Consider the following 27,544-nt stretch of genomic DNA (forward strand, 5'->3'; position numbering starts at 1 on the left):
TTTAACACTAAATGTCATTTCCCCACCTCTCTCCTCATTTATTATTGTCAGAAGTTTCTCTCTCCACCTTTTTAAAACTCCATATCCTCTCTCTTAAACCACCTACTTGCCTTATCTCTTCTTCCTCTGTGTTTATTTTCTTTTGAAACAACAAAGACATCTTCTCCATGAAGAAAACCCTACATCCTTTACATACCCACACATACGTAATCCAAACCAAACATACCCTCACACACACAAGTTGCCAGGCCAAACTTTCACTCTCTCCCTCTCTATGATCCAGTTTGGCGACCGGAGTTACCGGCAGAGCCGACGGCTGTCGGCGGTTCAGTTCCTCGGGCAAGACACCCCCCTCCGACGATACGCCACAACTACCCCGTCTCCTGTTTGTTAACCGGCGACCACACAACACCGACACCACCTCGGTTCCTTTTTTTCCAGTGACGAAGAACAGAGAGAACGAAATCGAGAGTAGAACCGAGAGAGAGAGAGGGAGCGACGGAGTTAGACGGCGGAGCCGCCTTTAGTGGTGGCGACGACACGATCCGGTAAAATCTTGTTTTTTTGCATCTTTTGTTATCTGAAAAATTATGATGATGATAGTGATGTGGCTGTTGATGATGATCGATGATGGTGGTGACGACGGCGGCTGTGTCACCGCCGTCTGCGGCGGTGGGCGACGGGGAGAGTGGAGGTTTTTGGGTGACGTCTCGGTTCGGATTAGATCTGGTTTCGTTCTGTTCAAGTCCAGTTCTGCTTGTGATTTTTAGTGTTTGTATCTGTGGGTTTTTGCTGGGTTTTGTTAGTGTTTTTTGCTAGATTTGAACACTGATTTTTGGAAAGTGATTTCGAATCATAACAGTGATTTTTGAATGTTCTGGATAGTGATTTTGAATCATAATAGTGATTTTGGATAGTGTTTTTGTTGGGTTTGATTTTGTTGAATCTGGTGATTTTGAATGTTTGGCTAGTGTTTTTGTTAGGTTTAATTTTGTTGATCTTTGACTGTTGAATCTGTGTTGAATGATGTTCATGGTGCTTTTGATTGTTTGAATCTGTTGAATCTGGTGCCTTTTGAATGTTTTGAATATGGTGCTTTTTTGGTAGATTTTCAAACAGTAAAACTTAATTTTTTTTTACGTAAAACGTAAAATGTTTTAGGTAAATCGTAAATCGTAATTTTTTTTTAGTAAAACGTAAAAAGTTTTACGTAAAACGTAAAAACCGGCGCGTAAAATGTAAAAACGTAAAAAATGTTAACGTAAAAAACCGGCGCGACGTAAAAAAAACGTTAACGTAAAAAACAGGCGCGTAAAACGTAAATATCGTTAATGTAAAAACGGCGCGTTGAAAAAACGACGCGTGAAAAAGCCGGGCGTAAAAAGGCGCGTCAAAAAACGAGGCGTGAAAAAGCCGGGGTTAAAAACGTAAAAAGGAATGTAAAAAAAGGCGTGTTAAAAAACGGCGCGTTAAAAAAACGGCGTTAAAAAAACGGCGCGTAAAAACGGTGTTAAAAAACGGCGTTAAAAAAACGGCGCGTAAAAAACGGCCTTAAAAAAACGGCGCGTTAAAAACGGCGTTAAAAAACGGCGCGTCAAAAAAACATAAAACGTAAAAAGTTTAACGTAAAACTTAAATTGTAAAAAGTATAAAAAATCTTTAAAAAAAATCTGAATTTAAAAATGTTTTTAATAAAAAAACTATGTTTAAAAAATAAAAATCTAATATAATAATACAATAAAGTAATAAAAAAACAATAAAGACAAAAAGACAAAATAGAGTAATTATACTTTAATACCCTTTTGGATTAAAATATTAAAGACATAATAAGACAAAAAATACTTAATATTATTTTTAAATACTTTTAATCTCATCCATCCATCATCTTGATCTAATGGCTAGAAAGTGGTTCGCGCGGTTCTTATAACTGGAGGTGGTTTTCATTTTAGCGTTCTCCTATATATATATATATATATATATATATATATATATATATATATATATATATATATATATATATATATATATATATATATATATATATATAGGGGGCTGCTAGAATGAGAACCACCCCGAGTTGTAAGAACCGCGAGAACTACACCCCACGGAGCGCCGTTCGCCGCGATTTTTTTTTTACAAGTAGATGTGTGCATTATAAACACGGCCGTAAAAAATCACGGCGAACGGCGCTCCGTGGGGTGTACTTTTTTACACCTCAAGTTTGGTGTTTTTTAATTTTTTTTCTTTTTTCTTTTTTTTTCACCAAACTTGAGGTGTAAAAAAGTACACCCCACGGAGCGCCGTTCGCCGTGATTTTTTACGGCCGTGTTTATAATGCACACATCTACTTGTAAAAAAAAATCGCGGCGAACGGCGCTCCGTGGGGTGTAGTTCTCGCGGTTCTTACAACTCGAGGTGGTTCTCATTCTAGCGGCTCCCTATATATATATATATATATATATATATATATATATATATATATATATATATATATATATATATATATATACTACTTTATAATACATATACTATATACTACTTTATAATACATATAAGAAGGACTTCTTAAAGTCCATAAAAATTCCCTTCAAACACCCCTAAAACATGGTTTACAACCCTCTAAAGCACAAAATAATTTACACTTCCAATTATGCCCCTCCAAAACTTTTAGCTTTTACCTGGATCCATCATCAGCCGTCCATTTCCTTTATGCCTTCACACGGATCGTGATCTGACGGATGATGTATTTTTCACTCGGATCCACCTTTCCCCTTCATTCTCTCTCTTCTCTCTCACAACTCACACCTCACCAGTCTCTCTCTCTCTCTCTGGCGATTCCAGATCCAGATCTGGATCTAGGGTTTGTCTGCTATCTCTCTCGCGATCCAAGCTGTTCAGATCCGCCTTTCCATCGAGATTGAAGCGGTGGACAAAGATTGAAGCGGCGCGAGCTAGGGTTGTTACGAGACTCAGGTTAACTCCAGCAAGAATTCCGGTAAGCCTCGGTTAGTCGATTCAGTTGCATGTTCCTTTTTAAGTTAGATTGGCATATGTTGTTTCAGTTGAAGCTATTTTCGATGTTACAGAAGTCTGGTGAGGCTCCGGCGAGTTCTCCGGTGACTGATGAAACTTGGTCTATATCTAAAGCGGCCTTTGGCTTGCTGGTAAGTGTGCGCACCTTTCGTTCTAATAATATTGGTGTGTTAAATGTTTCTGTTGTGCCATTTTAATTCCTGTTGGTTAAAAAAAACCTCCAAAAATCTGGCTTATTTACTATCATAATCGGAAAATCAAGTTAATATATTGAGTTTAAATGTTATTTTCTCTTGCATCTTTAATATGTCAAGGAAATATAATGAAGGATAAAAAATGTGTAACTACTGAAATTGTGATATTTTTGTCATCCCTTACACGTCTGAACTTATTTTTTAAGTATATGTATAAATGTTGATGAGATATCTACTCTGTATATGAATTTCTAGATACTTTAATTCCAAATTTCAGTTGTATTTTTTTTTTAATTCTTGAAAATTGTTCTTTATAGATCTTCTGTGGATATAATGTTTTTGCTCTCTTATAAATAGCATAGGATAGTGAAATGTTATGATATGAGAATGAAAATTTTCAGGGTAATGCCTTTCGTTAGATGTACCTATTGATTTTAAAAGTAACTGGTGTGGTTATTTCTAATTATGTTTGCAGGTTAGTGGCCCTTCAGGGCAAATGACTTGGATTCGAGGCGGCCCAACAAGTTTGGATATCAGGAATATAAAAGAGGCTATTGACGAATGGAAGCGGTGGTGGTGACTACCGACGGCGGAGATGACCTCCGGTCGCCGGACAAGTGATGATTGACGATGATAGTTGCTTGGGTGCTGGTCTACCAAGTTTGGATGCAACTGGAGGTTTGGTGAGGTAATCCGGTTCAATATGCGTATGTTTGGAACAACTACTGTAAACGGCAGGTATGCTGACATTAAATCACGAAGTGTTGACTTTTGACCTTTTTACCAGCATCACACAGTAGGATTTTTTGATGAAAATATTATGAAATACATCAGGTTGAAAGGTGGGCAAAACAATACATTGCTTCTACTGGTGAAGGAAAATCCGAAAGGAACCCCTAAAATGTTAACATTGATTGATTGGATACGTGAAAATATTTCGTCTGAAGATTCTTCAGGAAGCACGGCAGGTCTTCTCCACGGTGATTTTCGGATGGATAATTTGGTTTTTCATCCTATTGAGGTTTGTATTTTAATATTATTTTGCACTCAAGTTCATTTATATGTTCGTTAATATTTGAATAACATGTAGAAATTTTTAATCACAGGATAGATTAATTGGTATTCTTGATTGGGAGTTATCGACTCTCGAAAATCAGATGTGTGATATTACATGCAGTTTTATGCTAAACTACCTTTTGTTTATGATACTAAACTCACATTTGTAACGTCGAAATAAGCCCTTTTATTTTGTTTTCTTTCTGCCAGTTGTATATTGCAGATTTTTCACAGGGTAAAGTGAAACATAACAATGGTTTTGAACTCGACATTTCTGAAGGAGTTCCTTCTTTAGAAGAATATCTTGCAGACTACTGCTCTGCTGCCATAAGATCATCTCAGATGATGTTAATTATTCATTTAATACACATAATGGATTATTAACCGTAACAATACCTAACGTTATTTTTTATTTTATTTTAGGGAAGACAATGGCCTGTTGCCGGTTGGAAGTTTTATATCGCATTTTCACTTTTTCGTGGTGCATCAATCTTAGCTGGTGTCCACAGTAGATATATCATGGTATGATGGAATTATATTTGTGTTTGTATACTCAAAATGACTTGAAAAACGTTCATAAATTTCTTTTACGTTTTTCAGGGTAATGCATTAGGTGGAAAGCGCGCTCAAGATGCAGGGGAAAAAGCCAACGGTCTTATACAAATTGCTTGGTCTTATATACAAAGGGAAAATGTTCTGTCACAATCCTCCATCTGGTAACTCTATTTTTTATTTTATTTAAATATGCGAGTGAGTTACGCACACCCTAACGGACATTATTTTAAAAATCAGTTACAAAAGGAAAAGATGAAGGGCTGGAAAGTGGAGGCAGATTTATTCCGAATAAAAAATGATGACAGTGATCTGGTTTCAGGTATGACTCTTTCTCTACATGCTTTTATATTATTATGACGCATATCATTTTGGAATGTATGCAATTAGTTTTACACCTAAGTAAATGAGGTTGGTTGTTAAAGTTAGTAATAACATGTAAGTTGATTCGTATTTTACACCTAATAAAGATGGTTCCTAAATACAGGAAAAAAGCTTAAAGTTTATTTCTTTTTTGTGGAGTTAGCTTTTTTTTTCTTCGTCTTTAAACTATCGTTGCCTTCCATATGATACAACCGAAAACCTTTAACATGTAACATTAGCTTATATTGTTTATTATCTTTGTAGGAATTTTCCTACATGGCCTTGTTAGTTTTGTGGCACTAATTCAACCTGATTTCTCATCTTCAAGAAAAGGGGTGTTTGGGAGAAACACAACGCCTGTGTGTGGGACATAATCTATTGGACCAAGGGTTAGATTACAAGTCAAATAGGTTCAGGAGTAAAAAAAAAAGAAAGAGGCCGGCTTGGTTTGGGCCACCCCACAAACCGCTTTGTGTCGATTTTTTAAAATATGTAAAGCTAGGGAAGAGCAGTTGGTACTTGGTACCGAATCATACCGTATTGATTGAATTTGGGTACCAATTCAGTACCATTTTTGATGTTTTTCGAGATCTGGTTACTGTACGGTATCTTACGCACTTTTTACCTTTGAATACCGTACTGTACCGATACCAGCTTCTTATCGAACACTTTTGATACCAGTACTGGTACCTATTTTTGACGATTTTTGAGATCGTTACTTTCGGTACCCATATAAATTTTAACAGTTAGTTTCGAGCGACTCTCAAACCTCTTTTTTTTGTCCATTTTTTTAATTATGTAATTTCACTAAGTGTGAATATGATTACTAAATCTATATTTTATAATAAAAAACTTAATTTCTAATAAACCAACTTAGGAGGTTGTATATATTTTAATACACTTGTGTTGACTTTTGACCTGTTTTCGTTTTTTGTGCAGGATACCATGTATGAAATGAAGCTTTACTCGACTATGTGGCAATTACGCTTAGTGTTGGGCTGCTGAGCTTATAGAAGAAAACCGGTTTAGATTGGGTTGATTTATGCTTGTTGGGGGAAAACATGAAAGTCATGTTCTTAACTAGAAATTGGAAAAAAAATAGCGTTTTTAGTCCATACACAATTAAATAAACTAACTAAAAAGTTTTTTTTTATTTTTAGTGCCCAATTAAATAAGTTTTCTTTTATAACCAAAGTGTAAACTTTTATTAAAATCTCGAGAGTTATAAATGCGTTTACTAAATGAATAAATAAAAAGTTACATAATGAAGCCGATGGCTGCATGTGACACGTTCCGTTCAACAGCATGATATCAATGTCATGATGGCTGCATGTGACACGTTCCGTTCAGGAGTAGTTGACCAGCTTCGCACTCATGCGTGTAGGCTTCAGGTATATGATGGATTGATGGTTCATTTTTTTTATTCTGATATATTCATGTATTGTAGTTTTTACTTTTAAAACATATCTTGCTTTCAGATCCCGATATTTGAAAAGGGATATGAGAAAGACCCTGCGATTGTTGCTAAGGAAGCAATTCAGGAAGCCACCCGTAACGGATCAGACGTTGTTCTCAGCGGGTCGCACGCAGGTATTGTTCATAGCTTCATATCCTATATTTCTATCTCGGATCATTTAAATAGAATGTATTTTTACATAATTCTAAGACATTCGCAGGACAATGAACCGTTGATGCGTGCACTATCCAAGCTTATATACGTCAACAGTCCAGATCTGGTACGTTTTATCGGGGAAGCATTGGTCCGACAACCATATCTCCTATTTTGGTTGTATAAAATCCTTTGGGACATGTGTATAGTTCTTACGGTGGATGTTGTGGTGATTCCCAACAAAGGGGGCGTGGCCATCTATTGAAGTCATCACAGGTGCAAGTGGGTTTCGTTCTTGGTAGATTTGGATCTGTTTCGGCCTCGGTCAAACGGGTCAACACTATTAATCATGTGTATTTTTGCAAAATTAGGATGCTTTTTTGCTTGACTTAAATTGGGACAAATGTAGATGTCCTTATATTGATCTTTATCTTTGTATGTATAACTGTCTCAAGCGGTACAATGATATATTTGGTGTGTTTTGTTTCCAATGACAATATTTGTGAATAACAAATTTGACATATTCAGGCTTGTGTCTAAACAATTAGTTGAACTTTTTCTGTTGCTTACAATCAAGAGAATAGGGTGGGTGTGTTAACAATGGCCGGAAAAGGTGTTACTAGCGATAAAAAATGTCGTCTTCATCATAGTCCACAAAACCCCCCATTCTTGAAAAACTAATTGAACCACCACTTTCAAATTTAAAACCCATATCCAAAGCAAATAAAAAAAACAATCTTTAGGCCAGGGATAATTTGAACTTCATTTAAAATGTCGGATACTGAACTTCATTTGTAGGAGTAAGTGCCACTTGGCTATTATTGTCATAAGATGTTAAGTTGCATAGGTAGTTTTTATATTGTTTTAAATTGCCGTGGGATTCTCACTCCACTGGTTATTTGTACAATTAAGTCGGTTAATTCGGTTACGGTTTTGTTAACATTTGAGCAACAATGCGGGACTACCAATTCTTATTTTTTCAACTTCACTGCAAAAGGTTACTTTAACATCGATTTTTATAGAACTTGCATCCTTTTTCTACGGATCTACGATAAGTAAAAAGAAAATGAGGGTTTGTTGCTATAATGCATGATATGTACATCAAATGTACTTCATATTAATAATTAAAATATTAAATAAGTTAAATGTTTATATTACCGATATTGTAACGAACAACACCAATATCAACCGAATATTTGCCGGAAAGCGTAGGTAATTTCCACTAACATATCACGAATAAGAAAACTAACTTAAGTACTATACAATATATCACGAAATGACTAATAAAGTAACGGTAATCTAACGGATTGGTTTGATTAGTTTTGAGCTTATGGTGTGCTTTTGTTGGCTTGGCGCAGTGCGGTTTGTTTACATCCTTTTAAAACTCTTTAAATCCCCATGACCGGTTTTGAAGTACCTTAACCGAAAATTTGGATTTTAGTTGTGACCCAACTAAACTGAACATTCTCATGCACACCCTTAGAATTACTAACAAGTATTGTGTTTTCCGTTGCATCGCGAATTTCGTTTTGGTTATGGCTCAAAACCAAACTACCCCGTACATAGCCCTAAGCTCACCAACCTAAGTGATACGTTTCCCGCCGCAACGCGCGGGTAAACGACTAGTATATATATATATATATATATATATATATATATATATATATATATATATATATATATATATATATATATATATATATATATATATATATATATATATATATATATATATATATAGTGTGAGGTTCATTGGGGAACACTAAAAAAGTGGGGAACAGTGAGGAACCGACTCAAACGAACTCTGATTGGACTCATTCCAGCAGCGTTGGAACCGGCTCGTCGAACCCTAAATAGGATTTTTAACCCTAAACCCTAAATCATAACCCCTAAACCCTAAATATATTAGGGTTTGGCTTTTAGGGTTTATCTTTAGGGTTTAGCTATAGGGTTTAGCTTTAGGGTTTAGGGTTTAACTTTAGGGTTTAGAGTTTAGCTTTAGGGTTTAGCTTTATTCTAGCCTTTAGGGTTTAGCTTTTAGGGTTTATAGTTTAGATTTTACGGTTTAGCTTAGGTTTTAGCCTTATTTTTTAGTTTTAGGGTTTAGAGTTTAGAAGTTAGGATTTAGGGTTTAGGGTTAAGAGATCTTAGTTAGGGTTCGACGAGCCGGTTCCAACGCCGCTGGAATGAGTCCAATCGGAGTTCGTTTGAGTCGGTTCCCCGCTGTTCCCCACTTTTTTAGTGTTCCCCAATGAACCTTTCCCTATATATATATATATATATATATATATATATATATATATATATATATATATATATATATATATATATATATATATAATGTAAGTATCTATAGAAAACCCACTTTAATTTAGAAAACCCAGGAAACTCAAAGCTCCCGATGTTTTTTTTTCTTGAAAAAATTTACACATGTTTTTAAGGGTTTTGGGCAAAAAAAATCAAAAAAGCGCCAAGTAGATATTTTAAAAAAAAATAAACAAGTTTTGGTGTAACACATGTTACAAATATGTCAGATGAATGTAACATGTGTTACACCAAAACTTGTTTATTTTTTTTTAAATATCTACTTGGCGCTTTTTTGATTTTTTTTGCTCAAAATCCTTAAAAACATGTATATAACATGTGTAAATTTTTTCAAGAAAAAAAAACATCGGGAGCTTTGAGTTTCCCGGGTTTTCTAAATTAAAGTGGGTTTTCTATACATCCTTCCCCTATATATATATATATATATATATATATATATATATACAGTGTGAGTGTGTGTGTGTGTGTGTGTGTGTAAGTTGAAAAAAAAAAGTCAACTAAAATCCAATAGCTACTGATGCATACTAGTATTGTATTTTAAATTCCACTTGTGTTTGTAATAGATATAGATAAATATAAAATAGAGTAAATGTCGCAATGCACGACGATTTTGATCAATGTGTTGTTGTGTGATTGTTTGCATTAAATATTATTTTGTGATATTAATACTTGATAAATATTTATAATCCAGATGGACAACGAAGTGAATCAAGAAAACTCAAATAACGATAATAATGGAAACCAACTAGATAACAGTGTCATCCAACACATAGTGGCACAAGGGATTATAGACGCAATGCCATACATTATCAAAACGGTTAAGGAAGCAGAAAATAATAAAAGTAATAGTGGAAGTAAACGACCACCTACTGAACCCAGTCACAGCGTAAACAATGGACCGTTACTTCAATTGCCTATTCCAAAAAGAAGAAGAACCATGACTTATGGTTGTTCTTACAAAGAATTCTGGTCTTGTAAACCAATAGAATTCTCAGGCAATGAAGGAGCCATTGTAGCTCTACGCTGGATAGAAAAGACTGAGGCGGTCTTAAAAATAAGCAAGTGCGCAGAAGAAGACAAAATCATGTTTGCCTCCAATTTGTTTAAGAATGGAGCTCTAGAATGCTGAAACACTATTCTCCAGTCTAGGGGAAGTGCATAGTCTATAGTATGGAATGGAATTAGTTTAAGAACATGGTTGAAAGGAAATTCTGTCCTCCCAATGAAAAGGAACAGATAGCTAATAAGTTCTTAAACCATAAAATGATTGGAGTAGACTGTAAGGGTTACACTACTGTATTCTTTGAATATGCTAGAATAGTGCCAACCCTAGCTTCACCAGAACCAGTATTAATCTCCCGTTATATCTGGGGATTAATAAGTGAAATTAGGCATGTAGTCAAGGCAGCTAGACCCCAAACTATAGAAGAAGCTGTAGAAATAACAAATACCTTGACTGATGAATTAGTGCGTACCCAAGAAGAGAACCAGAGGAAGAACCTAGTCCAGAAACTTACCCAAGAATTTCGCTACGGAAATTCCAACCGTGGGAAAAATGTAGGTTCTACCTCCACACCTTACTGTAAGGCCTGCAAGAAGAATCATTAAGGAAGATGCTCCACCTACTGCAATTTCTGCAAGATACCAGGACATAAGGAAGAAGACTGTAGGAAGAAACCTAGTAATGGAGTATGCTTCAATTGTGGAGAAAAAGGGCATATTAAGCCGAACTGTCCGAAACTAGCTCCAGCCATGAACAACAAGACTACTAAAAATGCTAGAGCATTTGTTCTGACAGCCGAAGAAGCAAAGATGATTCCGGACATGATTGCCGGTATGTTTTTAGTTAATGATATTTTTGCTAAGGTATTATTTAACTCTGGTGCGAACCAAAGTTTTATTAATACTTCGTTTTGCAAACTTCTCAATCAACCATTAACTAAACTTCAACAAGAATGTCTAGTAGAGACAGCAAATGGAGAATCCATTAAGATTACTGAAATCTTGCAGGGAGCAAGAATAGAAATTTTAAACCAAAATTTTATTGCGAATCTTCATCCAATGAATCTGGCAGGATTTGATGTTGTATTAGGAATGGATTGGTTAGTAGCCAACAAAGCCAGTATTCTATGTGATCAAAAGTCAATCCAAGTAAATTCACCAAAAGGTGAAAAGATCACAATTAAAGGAGATAAGCTATCTAGATCCACGAAATTCATCTATGTGATGAAAACAGCAAGTTATGCTAGGAAAGGATCATTAGTGTATATGATTTCCATAATCATTAACACTAAAGAAAAGGGATTGAAAGATATTCCCATAGTATCTCAGTTTCCAGACGTGTTCCTAGAAGAACTACCAGGACTACCACCAGACAGGGACGTCGAATTCAGAATTCACCTACTACCAGGGACAACACTCATTGCTAAGGCACCCTACCGTTTGGCACAGCAGAAATGCAAAGCTAAAGAAGCAGTTAGACGAACTGTTGGAGAAATGATTCATACAGCCAAGTTCATCGCCATGGGGAGCACCGATCTTATTCGTCAAAAAGAAAGACGGGTCAATGCATATGTGCATTGATTAGCGAGAATTGAAATAAGGTCACGACTAAAAACCGGTTCCCATTACCGAGAATCGACGATCTGTTCGATCAATTACAAGGAGCTCGATTCTTTTCTAATATCGATTTACGCTCAGGATATCATCAATTAAAGGTACAGGAAGAGGACATTCCTAAGACCGCTTTCAGAACAAGGTATGGCCATTCTGAATTTACTATCATGCCATTTGGTTTAACCAATGCCCCAGTCGCATTTATGGACATAATGAACCGAATATGTAAGCCATATTTGGATAAATTCATAACTGTCTTTATAGATGATATTCTCATTTACTATAAGAGTAAAGAGGAACATGCAGCGCATCTGCATGCAATCCTTACCTTACTGAGAAAAGAAAAACTTTATACTAATTTTTCGAAATGTGAGTTTTGGTTAGAAGAAGTGCAGTTCCTCGGACATATAGTTAATCATGAAGGTATTCCTGTGGATCCCACAAAGATCGAGGCGATCACTAAAGGGAAAGACCCAGAATCACCAACGGAGGTTAGAAGTTTTCTAGGACTGGCCGGTTATTATAGAGGGTTTATCCGAGATTTTTCTAGAATAGCCATTCCCTTAACAAAACTGACCAATAAATCTGTTAAGTTTGAATGTGGACCAAAACAGGAAGAAGCCTTTATAATTCTTAAGCAAAGATTAACCAACGCACCCATACTAGCGTTACCAGAAGGAACTGGAGACTTTGTAGTCTACCGTGACGCTTCTAAGTTAGGTTATGGATGTGTGTTGATGCAGCGTCAAAAGGTTATAGCCTATGCATCTAGACAACTTAAGAATCATGAAGAAAATTATCCAACCCATGATTTAGAGTTAGGAGCTATAATTTTTTTCCTTAAGATTTAGAGACATTACCTTTACGGTAGTAAGTTTACCATTTTCACCGATCATAAGAGTTTAAGATATGTTTTTGGACAAAAGGAATTGAATATGAGACAAAGACGCTGGATGGAGATACTTAGTGATTATGATTGTAATATCCAGTATCATGCAGGAAAGGCTAATGTAGTAACTGATGCTTTAAGTCGAAAGTATCATGAATAGCCTAAAAGAGTACGTTCTCTTAAATTAAATCTGCAGATAGATTTAAATGAACAAATTAGAGAAGTATAAGAATCAGTAATCAAGGATGATACTGAAAAATTGAAAGGAATGATTAAGGAAATAGAACAAGGAACAGATGGAATATGGAGATTCCATAAGAAAAAGATGTGGATACCTAAACAAGGAAACCTACGCCACCGAATATTAGAAGAAGCCCATAAGTCTAAGTATACGATACCTCCTGGAAGTGATAAGATGTATCAAGGCTTCAGAAAGAATTTCTGGTGGATAGGAATGAAAAAGGATATAGCAGCTTATGTTGCCAAGTGTCTAACCTGTTCCCAGGTCAAAGCTGAATATCAGAAACCCTCAGGTTTGTTGCAGCAGTTAGAAATGCCAATATGGAAATGGGAGTTGATAACAATGGACTTTGTTACCAAATTACCCAAAACACGAAAAGGTAATGATACAATCTGGGTGATTGTAGATAGATTAACCAAGTCTGCTCATTTCCTACCAATGAAGGAAACTTTCAGTATGGAACAGTGTCACAGCCCCCGATCCCTAGTTCCTGGGAACGGGCGGCCGTGAGCCAGTTTCGGTGGTATCACGTTTATTTATCCAATTTGGCAGTGGAAATTTTCATCAGGACCGTAGTTAGGAAATATTTAATCAGAGTAAACCACCATGTTTTATAACATTAAACACATGGGTAAAACCCAAGTTTTCAATACACACATTTCATAGGAATAAATCCTATTTATTTAATAAAAACATCCATTTTATTCTTAGGTAACTTTATTGCCACTTTTCCAAGCCTTCAGTGCTGTCCAGCTGGCTTCTATTTGGCTTTCACATTTTGTTACCTGAAACGCGTTTTAAAAACATTTTGTCAGTGGGAAATATTGGTGAGTGAATCCCATTTTAATCAGGTTTAAATAAAATAATTTCACAGTGAACAGTATTGAGGGCGATCCCGCAATTACATTTGTTTCCAAGTTATATCAATTATCACCCATTGGTACTGTCAGACCTGACTTGTGGAAATGTTACTCCTTAACCAGGAGGTAACAAATTTTGTATACAAAACCCCAACATACCCACGATAATTGTATTCTTACAAATACTCAATAACTGTTATTCGCATGGAAAAGTATGTAAGGTTTTGTAAAAACATTTAACAAAAAGAGGATTACTCACTTTGCTGTCTTAGGTTATTCTTTAGGGTTTCCTGGTGAACATCTATAATTTACACAAATGCACGTGTGTTAGTATAATAACCCATTTTAACATTAGTAATACCCTCCCCGAGACGGTATGCCAACGACTACGTTGGGCAGAACCACGACAGCCGTTACGGAACCCTAGATCAATCGGGCAGAGTATCTAATACGTCTCCAGGGGTTATAATACTTACATCGTAGCAGAACCTCGCTAATTAGGGGGTATAATGCTCGGGTATAATAACGCCACTACAGAAATTTAGAAAGAAAGAAAGTGAACGATCGGACTGAAGGCCCGTTGCCTTCTATTAATAGGGCTGCAATTGGGTCTCCGCGCGGCCCGCGTAAAGAACAGGCCAAGCTTACACGGCCCGCGTCAACGCTGGGTCAACGCGTAGCTTGGCTGGGTCAGCGTATAGGTCCGCCACGATGATGACACGTGTCATCACCGGGCTGCACCACCATTTGAGACACTCGCGGCTCGCGTTAACTAATGGAATCTCTTATGCGGCCAGCGTCAACTAAAGAATTCAGCGGAGTCCGGTTACACCTTAATGCGGCCCGCGTTAAGTTGAGGTGAGGTCCTATGTGGCCCGCCTCAGCTTAAATTTTTAGTGTTTTTAATTTATTATATATATAATCTATTTTGGGCTTGGTTTTCATATACGGGGTGCATATAAAGACATATTGAGACATTTCAAGATATATTAGGGTGTCGGAAAATTTCTGAGGGTGTCGGTTTATGTTAGGGTTGTTATATCCTTCCCACCTTGTTTTTAGAGCTCGTCCTCGAGATCTACTGGAACAAGTGTGGATATTTCCTTTGCATTTCTGATTCAAGCTCCCATGTGTACTCAGGTCCTCTTTTGGAGTCCCACTTCACTTTGACCAGAACTAATCTCTTATGCTTGAGATTCTTAATTTTTCTATCTTCAATCTGTAGAGGTCTCTCTACAAATTTGAGTTGTTCATTTACTTCTATATCTTTAAGAGGTACTAAGAGTGATTCATCGGCTAGACACTTTTTGAGATTAGATACATGAAATACATCATGTATTCCTGCCATTTCCTCTGGCAGTTGTAGCTGATAGGCTACAGGTCCTACTCTTTTAAGAATCTTAAAAGGTCAAATATACCTGGGACTTAACTTTCCTCTTTTAATAAATCTTACCACTCCTTTCCAAGGAGAGACTTTTAATAATACTTTATCTCCTACTTGAAATTCTAATGGTTTGCGTCTGTTGTCAGCGTAGCTCTTTTGTCGATCACGCGCTGCTTTCAGTCGTTCCTTGACTTGAATGATTTTATCAGTTGTTTCTGTAAGATTAAATATATTATTTTATATTTAATCTAGTAGCCATTATAATCATTTACATTATATGGATCAAAATATATAACAATCCTATTATATAATTAGTTGGTAATTGTTGATGGGCCTAATTACCCTTATTAACTAATTAGGGTTTCCTCCTGGGTGCATATATAAGGAGAATAATGTGGAGGTTAAAGGGTTAGACAATTACATAAAACCCTAATCACTCATAACATCAACTCCTCTCCATAGCCGATTACCCCTTTATCGGTTCTCATCATCACCATCATTAGATTGCACCCGAAGGAGGAACCAGACCAAGATGACAATCATGTCAAACCTTATTGCTGCGTCTCCATCTGGATTCTCTGCTGACCTGTACTGCTGCAATCAGGTATGTTTTCATGTTTTCCATTATGCCTAAAACAGAACTGAACAACATGTGGTATCAGAGCAAATGTTGATAAATCAGTTCTGTTTTTGTATCCATTATTCTGGGATTGAAATCTGGAAAACAGAATTTTGAAAGCCTAATAAAATTAACAGCTATGTTTCGGATCATTGTTCTCGAAATTACTGTTTCGAGACCTAATAAAATTCCGAAATCATTGATTCTTGAAGATCTGGAAAAAGACTAATTTATTATATAACTCGAAATCAATGAGGTTAAATTTTATGTCCGAAATCTGTATAAAACCTTAATTTTCAGTTTTCGGGTTCCAGAATCATGTTTTATTTTTTAGGGTTCATCATGTGTTCTTAGGAAAATTCGAAGATTCCTTTATGTTTTGGAATATAATTTGGATTTTGAGTGTTATTTCCTGTTTTGCATTCTAAAGATTTTCGAAATCTGTTAATAGATAATCAGATAAAATTTTTGAAATATTATGATAAAATTAGATCATCACTAAAACAGGAAACCATATCTCAAAATCCCTAACAATTCGAATTTTCGGTTATGTTTTCACATTAATAGTTGTAACAGAAGTTTCGAGATAAGTTTTAACCACCCGAGACAAAGGTCTCGACTCGAGACCACAAGAACTCGACTCGAAATCATAAGTGTTCTCAAATGTTTATAACTCGAGACAACGATTTCGACTCGAGATCATAAGGTCTCGACTCGAGACCACTGAGGTTTCGACTAAGGGCTTCAATCTTTACAACTCGAGACAAAGGTCTCGACTCGAGACCATAAGGTCATAACTCGAGACCATAAGGTTGCGACTCGAGGCCATAAAGCTACAACTCGAGACCACAACATCACAACTCGAGACCATGGTTGCGACTCGAGACCTCATAAGGAGTCGAGATCTCATAATTCACAGCAGTCGAGACCATGATTACGACTCGAGACACTGAGGTTGTGACTCGAGACCATTAATGAGTCGAGATCTCATAATGTTACAAGCTGAGTCGAGACTTGACTCGAGATCTCACTCGGGATCTCATAACTGAGTCGAGATCTCACTCGAAACCTCATTATTTTAGGCTGTTTAATGTTACAAGCTGAGTCGATCCGCGCTAACAGGTGGTTTGCTACTAAATAATTGGTTTTTGTAATTAATTAGTTAATTAATGAGGATCAAATAATGTTTTACAAAACCAAAATGGCTTGACTTGAATGAGCTTCTGATGTATCACTTCTGGCCAAAGCTGATTTGATGCATCTACTTATCATCCAAGTATTACGAAAGCTATGTTAAGTGTGCATCATAAACATGAATGTCTTAATATCTGACCAAAGCTGATTTAATTCCTTCATAGATGGCATACTTAACAAGTTCATAACTAAAGTGATTGTCTCAATTTCTGGCCAAAGCTGATTTGTTACAACCACTTTGCACACATGCTTAAATGATTACACTTCTGGCCAAAGCTGATTTGTCTTCGTTTAAGTAGAACTTTAAATAGTCTATTATTTTGATGTTAGTAATAGACATATCACAACCTCTTCACATAATGATCCTTATATTGATGATCCTTAATTAATTTTTATGATCATTTCGTCTGCCTTATTCTTAGTACCCATAATTTTACTCACTATAATTTTCTTCTATATATATCTCATCCACTCTAATTCTTAAGCCTAAAATGTTTTGCTTTGCTTAAAGTTTCTATAAGAATTAGCTCTTAAATTAAATCCTTGATTATCTCTTAAGACACGATAATCCTATTGCTCTCTTCTGATAAAGCACTACAGAAGAAAAGTAGAGCATGATGAATAGGATAAATCGAACATGATGTCTCTTATGATAATCAAGAACTCTCTAACATAAGTGCTGTCACTAAAAGGTTATTCCAGATTAAGTCTTTCCTAAGACTAATCTATAATTGTGGAATAATCACAAGAATTCCTAATATGCATGCCTTCATTTAAAGTTCTAAACTATAAGCTAAGTGGTATATGTGAATACATAATAATGTACAATACCATGACCCATAAAGTTAAGGGCTTACGCATGGAAACAAGTACATTTTTCCAGTACATTACATACTAAGATTTTCACTTGTACATTTTTTTTTCCTTATAAATCAACTATAACACTCAAAAATACCAAAGTATAACGAGTGTGTTGATAAGCAACATATGTACAAAGAAATAAATGTTTGAAACTGGAAAATAAGATGTTATTCACCTTACAACCACTAAAACCTTAAGAGAGGATTGTTCTAAGGTCCATAGACAAATTACAAGTGCTAATTCCAACTTTAAGGTTCTTCAAGGGAAAATCTCAATGCATAATTATGCCATTAGACTAGACATAAGCAACGAGACTATCCATTATTCTAAAGAACAGTTGGATAAATTAATTAGATAGTCACTTAATAATGATATTTAAGTCTGATAATTTTAATATTTCAATTAACACATGATTAGTTGACTCTAGTTTTAAGCGTTTCCTTACCATAAGTCAACAAATAACTAACGTGAGAGTTAGTGACAAAATTAAATGTTAAGACTATAAGAACCATAATAAGCAGTCTTCTAACAACGCTTTTTGATACCTTACATATTCTGAAGATTAATCAGAATACAGTATCATTACTTAGGCTATGTTATGAAGATTGTGAGGTTTGCATAGTCAACATAAAGTCACACTTATCTTAAACTCTCATCTTATTTGTTCTAAATATCTGGATAGAAACATTCCTAAAATAAAACTAGATGATACCTTACATTTTCACAACTTTTGTTATCATGCAAATGAGAATTTGACAAAAGGAAAATGAGACTGATAAATTTCATCCATTATAACCAAAATTCATGAGAAATCATGACATGGTTAATGAGGATGATTATTCATCTAATCTCATTCTAAGTGATTTTAAATCATGACGTTATAGCCCTAAATATTACTTGGCTTAAGGAATAAGTATGGGTCCATCATAAGTCATTCATTGACATTCGTGGAACTTATTCCAAATGGAATATTCAGACATAATTCATTTATCATTTAACAGACTATCAACTTGTATCTAAATTTTGTCGCACATGGCTCACGTTCTTAGAAGAAATCTATTCATATATATACTTAATAAGATTTCTATTAAATATGTCCCTAAAGTTTCTTATGATATATGGACATTAAAGAAATCAAATAAAGTCTAACGTATATATATGATAGGTTCCCACGTCATGTAACTTATTGAAACTTCTCTTGTGGCATTCTAGAGATATTAAAGATCAGCGGGAGCATCAAGTGTCTTAATAATAACTTGCAATAGTTGCAAGAGGTGGGGGAGTGAAAATTTTACATTACCTAAATTTACACCTCTTGTATAAGACACCGCTCCATCACGACACTGTTATATCAAAACTTGTCTTATTAAAATCTAATGCTACTCTTACAAAAGTTTCATTGTTGCTTAATTGTGGGCACACTTAGATTTCTTACCTAAACTAACATAATCCTCAACAAGAGAAATCACAACGACTAACGTCATTAACTTGTTTCTCTATTAGAATTTGTTGGTCATTAAATATTGACCCTAAGCATGCTGAGTTCCTAAGGTTTTCTAAGGTTAGTGGGAGCAGTCAAAGTCCTTATCATGATTTGTAAGGAATACAAGAGGCGGGGGGAAGAGTGTCATTAAATTTCACTCCGAATTTAACTCCGATTACACCTCTTGTACACCATACTACACCAACTCTTACAAACCTTAGAATGAAAATGACAGCAACCTAACCAAGAGCTAATCCATAAAGCTGAAACTTTTAAAACCCAATAATCAACCCAGGAGGTCATCTAGGTTTAAAAGCCTACTAACTTTGATGATTACATAACCTCCCTAACTGAAGTTGAAATGGTTGGAAAAGTTTACTGATCCAATCTCTTCAAATTAAGCCATTAGTGTCAATCAATCTTCTAAATGGAATAAAACAGTTTTCTAGTAAAACTGATTTTATGTGTTCGTATAACGTTTGGGATTTGATTGAGTTACCTAAGAGTATTCATAACTAAACCAAATCCTGATATATAAACGTTAAGACACTAAGAAGCATGATTGATTGTCAAAGGTTATACTTAGGAAGAGATAAATTATCAAAGATTTCTTTGAGGATCATCAATGTTCTAGTAGCTTATAATAGTTTAAAGCTACTTTAGGTGAACATTAAAAACAATTTTCCCTAATAACTGGCTGACATATTTACATGTTCATAAGACAACCTGAAAGTTCTAATCTGAAGGTTAAAGAACACTTTATTTATAAGCCAATAAAATCCATGTATGGGTTAATGCAAACATCATAATGTGATGAAATCTTAATGTAATTATTTTCATCAACAATCAAGTGGATTAATGTACCTACCTCAAAATGAGTGAGAGCAACTAAGATAAACTTGCCAATATATATGATATTCTTTTGACAAGTATATGTTTCATAAGTCAAAGCATTGTTAACACAAACTTTGATATAATAGATCTCAGAGATATCTCTTACGTGATTGATATCATAACAAGCTGAGATAGACCCAATGGGACTTTAGTTCTGTTCCATGAGTTTAACCTTAAATGGGTTCTTACATATGTAACAAACAATATTGCTCTCCTTTAGAGGATAGTAGGATAAATGAGATTATTTATTTACGCTTCATTAATTGGAAGCCTTATGTAAGTTTAAGTCTATACTCGTTTAGATATTACTCACATTGCAACACACTAGATTTGTCTAGATTAATGTGAAGCATCTAATGGAGTATTACAATATCTTTAAAAGAAACGAGAGGCTAAAATTTGAAGAAAAGTGAGAACTAAAAACCGGTTTATTACTCTAACTTTGTGATATTCAAAGATGACAAAATGTAATTTCGGGTATATTTTTATGTCAGCAGACAAAACCTATCTCATGGAGGAGTCATAATGCACTGATATTAACAACCTAAGTTATAACGACATAATATAGTCACTAAGTGTTGTTGGAAATTTATCAGTGGACTCATAAGTTTATTAACTCCATATAATTAATGTTTTGAAGAATTAGTGTGATAAAGTCAGCTACCATAACTCCTTGAACAGTAACAGTTCAAGAGGTGCTGCATTAAATTTCGATACACAATTAATTATTCGTTTATGAACGAATTGAGGAAACTAAGTTTTGTATCGAATACATTCATGATATGCTTAAGGATCCTATAACTGAAGGGCTATTACCCATAAGTCTTATTAAGAGAGCTCATAGACGGGTATTAATTAATGGTCGTGCGCAACCGCATATCGTACTATGAATGACTAAGTATTAGTTAATTTTCCTCATCAGTTTGATTTTGTATGTCTCTAAGAATATGTCAAGTCGACATAATGGCATATAGACAAATAAAGATACAAATCAAACAAAGGGCTTATGCGTATTTTGATCATAATGATTAGGTTTTAAATTAAGGCTATAGTATGATTAATGGGGGTTCTGTGTCGCATAATGATTCAACGGCTGTATTTCTCTGCTATAGTACTTGTTTAAGGCTAAAATGAGTGTTAACTCATGATCAGGCTTATCTAATACTCATAGTAAATGATTACTCGGCTAAGTGGGAGAATGTAAGATTAAATATATTATTTTATATTTAATCTAGTAGCCATTATAATCATTTACATTATATGGATCAAAATATATAACAATCCTATTATATAATTAGTTGGTAATTGTTGATGGGCCTACTTACCCTTATTAACTAATTAGGGTTTCCTCCTGGGTGCATATATAAGGAGAATAATGTGGAGGTTAAAGGGTTAGACAATTACATAAAACCCTAATCACTCATAACATCAAATCGCCTCCTCTCCATAGCCGATTACCCCTTTATCGGTTCTCATCATCACCATCATTAGATTGCACCCGAAGGAGGAACCAGACCAAGATGACAATTATGTCAAACCTTATTGTTGCGTCTCCATCTGGATTCTCTGCTGACCTGTACTGCTGCAATCAGGTATGTTTTCATGTTTTCCATTATGCCTAAAACAGAACTGAACAACAGTTTCTTGTACTATCTCGGGTCCAGATAGTTGTTTTTCCCCAATTTCTGCCCAACAGACTGGGGTTCTGCACTTTCGTCCATAAAGTGCTTCGAATGGTGCAGCATTGATACTTGTGTGATAACTGTTATTATAAGAAAATTCTATTAAAGATAAGTGTTCGTCCCAATTACCTCCGAAATCAATTACACAAGCTCTAAGCATGTCTTCCATCGTCTGGATTGTCCTTTCGCTTTGCCCATCTGTTTGAGGATGATAAGCTGTGCTTAAGTTCAACTTGGTTCCCATTGCTTTTTGGAAACTTGACCAAAAATGAGAAGTAAAACGGCTATCTCTATCAGAAACAATTGATAAAGGAATGCCATGTAAAGAAACGATTTCATTTACATACAATTTGGCTAATTGTTCCATACTAAAGGTTTCTTTCATTGGTAGGAAATGAGCTGACTTGGTTAGTCTATCTACAATCACCCGGATTGTATCATTACCTTTTCTTGTTTTGGGTAATTTGGTAACAAAATCCATTGTTATCAATTCCCATTTCCAAACTGGCATTTCTAATTGTTGCAATAAACCTGAGGGTTTCTGATGTTCAGCTTTAACTTGTGAGCAAGTTAAACATTTAGAAACATAGGCTGCTACATCCTTTTTCATTCCTATCCACCAGAAATTTTTCCTTAAATCCTGGTACATTTTATCACTTCCTGGATGCATCGTATATTTAGATTTATGGGCCTCTTCTAATATACGGTGACGTAAATTTCCTAATTTAGGTATCCACATTCTCTTTTTATGGAACCTCCAAATTCCATCTGTTCCTTGTTCTAACTCCTTAATCATTCCTTTTAATTTTTCAGTATCCTCCTTGATTACTGATTCTTGTGCTTTTCTAATCTGATCGTTTAAATCTACTTGTAGATTTAATTTAAGAGAACGTACCCTTTTTGGCTTTTCGTGATACTTTCGACTTAAAGCATCAGCCACCACATTGGCTTTTCCTGCATGATACTGGATATCACAATCATAATCACTAAGTAATTCCATCCAGCGTCTTTGTCTCATATTCAACTCTTTTTGCCCAAAAACATACCTTAAACTCTTATGATCTGTAAAAACGGTAAACTTACTACCATAAAGATAATGTCTCCAAATCTTAAGGGCAAAAATTATAGCTCCTAATTCCAAATCATGGGTTGAATAATTTTCTTCATGACTCTTAAGTTGTCTAGAGGCATAAGCTATAACATTTTGACGTTGCGTTAATACACATCCATAACCTAACTTTGAAGCGTCACAAAAGACTACAAAGTCTTCAGTTCCTTCCTGTAACGCTAGTATGGGTGTATGGGTTAATCTTTGCTTAAGGATTCTAAAAGCTTCTTCTTGTTTTGGTCCCCATTCAAACTTAACAGATTTACAGGTTAACTTAGTTAAAGGAATGGCTATTCTAGAAAAATCTCGAATAAATCTTCTATAATAACCGGCCAATCCTAAGAAACTTCTAACCTCGGTTGGTGACTCAGGGGTTTTCCATTTGGTAATTGCCTCGATCTTTATTGGATCTACATGAATTCCTTCATGGTTAACTAAATGTCCGAGAAATTGTACCTGTTCTAACCAAAACTCACATTTTGAAAACTTAGCATAAAGCTTTTCCTTTCTCAATAAACTTAAAAGTAATTGCAAGTGCTTTGCATGCTCTTCTTTACTTTTAGAGTAAATTAGAATATCATCTATGAAGACAATTATGAATTTATCCAAATATGGCTTATATATTCGGTTCATCATGTCCATAAATGCGGCTGGGGCATTGGTTAAACCAAATGGCATGACAGTAAATTCATAATGACCATACCTCGTTCTGAATGCGGTTTTAGGAATGTCCTCTTCCTGTACCTTTAATTGATGATATCCTGATCTTAAATCGATTTTAGAGAAAAATCGAGCTCCTTGAAGTTGATCAAACAAATCATCGATCCTCGGTAATGGATACAACAACAACAACAACAACAACAATACCCAGCAAGTCCCACAAATAACAAAGCTATTGGCGGGGTCTGGGGAGGGTGGGATATAGACAAACCTTACCTCTATCCATATGGATAAAGAGGCTGCTTCCAAAAAGACCCCCGGCTCGAAACCAAACATCAAGCAAACAATGCAAAACTACAGATATAGCAATAGAAATCTACCAATCACAGAATAAGTGGTAACCGACTAATATGGATACCGATTCTTAATCGTGACTTTGTTTAATTCGCGGTAGTCAATGCACATACGCATTGATCCGTCCTTCTTTTTGACGAACAATATCGGTGCTCCCCATGGCGATGAGCTTGGCTGTATGAATCCTTTTTCCAACAATTCGTCTAGCTGTTTCTTTAATTCTTGCATTTCCGCGGGTGCCAAACGGTAAGGTGCTTTGGCAATTGGTGCTGTTCCTGGTAACAGGTGAATTCTAAATTCAACTTCTCTGTCTGGCGGTAGTCCTGGCAATTCTTCTGGAAAGACATCTGAAAACTGAGACACTACTGGAATGTCTTTTAATTCTTTTCCTTTCGTGTTAGTGATTATAGAAATCAAATACACTATAGATCCTTTCCTTATATAACTTGCAGTTTTCACCACAGAGATGAATTTAGTGGATCTAGATGGTTTATCTCCTTTAATTGTGATCTTTTCACCTCTTGGTGATTTTACCTGAATTGACTTTTGATCACATAAGATATTGGCTTTATTGGCTATTAACCAATCCATTCCTAGCACGACTTCAAATCCTACCAGATTCATTGGGTAAAAGTTTGCAATAAATTTTTGATTAAAAATTTCTATTCTTGCTCCTTGCAAGATTTCAGAAATCTTAATGGTTTCTCCATTTGCGGTTTCTACTAGACATTCTTGTGGTAGTTTAGTTAATGATTGATTTAGGAGTTTGCAAAATGAAGTATTAATAAAAATTTGGTTTGCAGCAGAGTCAAATAATACTTTAGCAAAAATATCATTAACTAAAACGTACCAGCAATGACGTCCGGAATCATTCTAGCTTCGTCTGCAGTTAGAACGAATGCTCTAGCATTTTTAGTATTCTTGTTGTTTGCAGCTGGAACCAATTTCGGAACAGTTCGTCTTAATATGACCTTTTTCTCCACAGTTGTAGCACATTCCATTACTGGTTTTTCTCCTGCAATTTTCTTCCTTGTGTCCTGGCGCCTTACAGTAATTGCAGTAAGTAGAGCATATTCCAGAATGCTTCTTTTTGCAGTTTCTGCAGTATGGTGCTGAGGTAGAACCTACATTCCTACGGTTAAAATTCCCTGAACGGAATTCTTGAGTAAGCCTTTGGGTTAGGTTTCTCCTCTGGTCTTCTTCTCTAGTACGGATTAACTCATCTGTCAAGGTATTGGCTAGTTCTACAGCTTCCTCTATAGTTTGGGGTCTAGCTGCCTTGACTACATGTCTAATCTCTCCAATTAATCCCCAGATATAACGGGAGATTAATACCGGTTCAGGTGATGCAAGGGTTGGTACTATCCTAGCATATTCAAAGAATGTGGTAGTGTAACCCTTACTGTCTACCCCGACCATTCTAAGATTCAGAAACTTATTTGCTATCTGTTCCTTTTCATTGGGAGGACAGAATTTCCTTTCTACCATATTTTTGAATTCCTCCCATTCCATGTTATAAATTCTATCACTTCCTCTTGACTGGAGGATAGTGTTCCACCATTCTAAGGCTGCGCTTTTAAACAGATTTGAAGCAAACATTATCTTATCTTCTTCAGCACATTTGCTTATTTTTAGAACAGCCTCAGTTTTCTCTATCCAGCGTAGGGCTGCAATGGGTCCTTCATTGCCCGAGAATTCTATTGGTTTACAGGACCAGAATTCCTTGTAAGAAAAACCACATGGCATGGTTCTTCTTCTTTTGGGAATGGGCGCTTGAAGTACGAGTCCATTGTTCACGCTGTGTTCCGGTTCACTTGGTCGCTTACTGCTATGCTTACTTTTATTATTCGCTTCTTGAACCGTTTGAATAATAAATGGCATTGCATCTATAATTCCTTGTGCCACTGTGTGTTGAACGGCACTATTATCCATTTGGTTTCCATTGTTATTGCTGTCTGGATTCTCATTAACCACGTTAATGTTACTCTGGTTATCGTTATTCAGATTATCTTGATTTCCCTCGTCGGCCATCTGAATTTTAAACATTTACCAAATATTAATATCACAAATAATATTTGAATATAGCCAATCACATGACACACACTTTTAGCCAAAAACGTCGAGCATTGCGACTTTTACTCTATTTATATAGTATGCATCATTACACACTAGTACTGAAATTTAAATTACAATACCGACTGAAATGTAAAGCTACAATACTAATAGTAGGCATCCGTAATGTTTTTTTTTTCTAACACATACACACATATATTATTTTATTATAATATATTATTATTATTATTACTACTACCGTTCCTGCCATCACATTCACTGATATGGATTCATCCAAAAATCCATATTACGCTCGTCGTATTTCCATACGAGGCGCTCTCCCACTTGTCGCATTCTCTCACTGCTTTCTAAAATTTCCTCACCGAAGGTCCTAAGTTCTTGGACATTTTCTGCACTCATTGGGGGTGCAGGTTCTAGGACTGGGTTTGGAATCTGTGGTGCGGGTTCCTGATATGGAGACATAGGGGCCTGGTATGGGTATGGATTCTCTAAAATTTCCCTAACATATGCATCACTAATGTTGTAGGGATCTTGAGGATCTAACCCTGGGTAAGCTCCTAAGTTGGGCATTGGCACATTTTTCTGTATTGGGTTTTGTTGCACGTAGTCCCTAACATCGTCCAACCAGGGGTCGTAGTTGTTTGGGTCTAGAGGATTTGGTGCAGGTACCCTAGGTATCTCCTCCGGGTTGTAATCAGGCATTTCTATTTGATTTTCTACTTCCATGGGTTGGTCAGGATTTTTTGGTTGTGGTTGGGGTGCTAGCATTTGTTCCAGGTTTGGGTCAGCAGTAGTGGTTGCTAAAATATGGATATTAGTTATACCCCTATTTAGCATATCCTGATTATAGGCATCAGTCTCTCTTTTTGCTGCGGTTAACACTCGCTGTTCCTGCAACTTTTTCATTCGTTTCCTACGCTCGTGTGCTCCCCTACTGAACCATCCCCTCTTTTTCTGAGGAAATGGCTCTTCAGATAGAGCCTTAAACACAAAGATTCCTTCTTCCGTATCAGCAGAGTACCCTGAGAGGGCAGGCTGAGAAGAGGAGGTGCCTTCGCTCCTAGGCGAACCAGACAGTTGACGATAGGCGTCAGAGGGTCCTTGGTCGCTCATACTTTAAACTAACAAATAGTCAGATAACATATAGCAAGAAAATACAATTATGCACGTATTCCCGTAATTTATTTCCTAACACTTTGAATTTTGATGTCAGTGGAACACTTCTGTGGCTGAATCAGTGGCATAGCTCTGATACCACCTTCTGTCACAGCCCCCGATCCCTAGTTCCCGGGAACGGGCGGCCGTGAGCCAGTTTCGGTGGTATCACGTTTATTTATCCAATTTGGCAGCGGAAATTTTCATCAGGACCGTAGTTAGGAAATATTTAATCAGAGTAAACCACCATGTTTTATAACATTAAACACATGGGTAAAACCCAAGTTTTCAATACACACATTTCATAGGAATAAATCCTATTTATTTAATAAAAACATC

The 27,544-nt window shown here is 35.8% G+C and overlaps 1 non-coding gene across 12 annotated transcripts; it reads left to right on the forward strand.

Annotated features, from left to right (window-relative positions):
• The first annotated feature begins 2,767 nt into the window (after window positions 1–2,767).
• Window positions 2,768–7,338, forward strand: LOC110879293. 12 transcript variants are annotated; one of them, XR_004861845.1, is made up of 11 exons: window positions 2,770–2,995; window positions 3,087–3,164; window positions 3,703–3,965; window positions 4,062–4,630; window positions 4,707–4,805; window positions 4,884–4,999; window positions 5,076–5,157; window positions 5,463–5,587; window positions 6,138–6,589; window positions 6,677–6,788; window positions 6,875–7,338. It is a non-coding gene; the product is annotated as an uncharacterized LOC110879293 (transcript). The 12 variants fall into 12 exon arrangements; XR_004861843.1 differs by having other exon boundaries at window positions 2,771–2,995; window positions 4,062–4,248; window positions 4,334–4,805; XR_004861847.1 differs by having other exon boundaries at window positions 2,771–2,995; window positions 4,062–4,248; window positions 5,463–5,752.
• The last annotated feature ends 20,206 nt before the right edge of the window (window positions 7,339–27,544 follow it).

The sequence above is a fragment of the Helianthus annuus genome, chromosome 1 (genome assembly GCF_002127325.2).
Source record: "Helianthus annuus cultivar XRQ/B chromosome 1, HanXRQr2.0-SUNRISE, whole genome shotgun sequence".
NCBI lineage: Eukaryota > Viridiplantae > Streptophyta > Magnoliopsida > Asterales > Asteraceae > Helianthus > Helianthus annuus.